The sequence below is a fragment of the Sceloporus undulatus genome, chromosome 5, assembly GCF_019175285.1.
Source record: "Sceloporus undulatus isolate JIND9_A2432 ecotype Alabama chromosome 5, SceUnd_v1.1, whole genome shotgun sequence".
Lineage (NCBI taxonomy): Eukaryota > Metazoa > Chordata > Lepidosauria > Squamata > Phrynosomatidae > Sceloporus > Sceloporus undulatus.
The window spans coordinates 54696410-54696724 of NC_056526.1; positions in this window are offsets into that span (position 1 = coordinate 54696410).

A 315-nucleotide genomic window follows, 5' to 3' on the forward strand; every position below is an offset into this window, starting at 1 on the left:
TTATTATTATTATTATTCTCTCAGGTAAAAAAATAGAGTTTTTTTATTTGTGGTTTTCCCATTTTCACATGGGTCCTGTGCCCTTAACCCCAATAAATGTGGAGGGGCCATTGTATAGTCTAAACAGGCTAAGTTAACATCAACACTCCATTTAAGTACTTCTAATTATTGGAATCAGGATATTTACTGTATATAGGAGAATGGAAAGACTCTATGTTATTCACATAGATTATTTTATGAACACAGTGAAGCAGACATATATACACACACACACACACACACACACACACACACACACACACACACACACACACA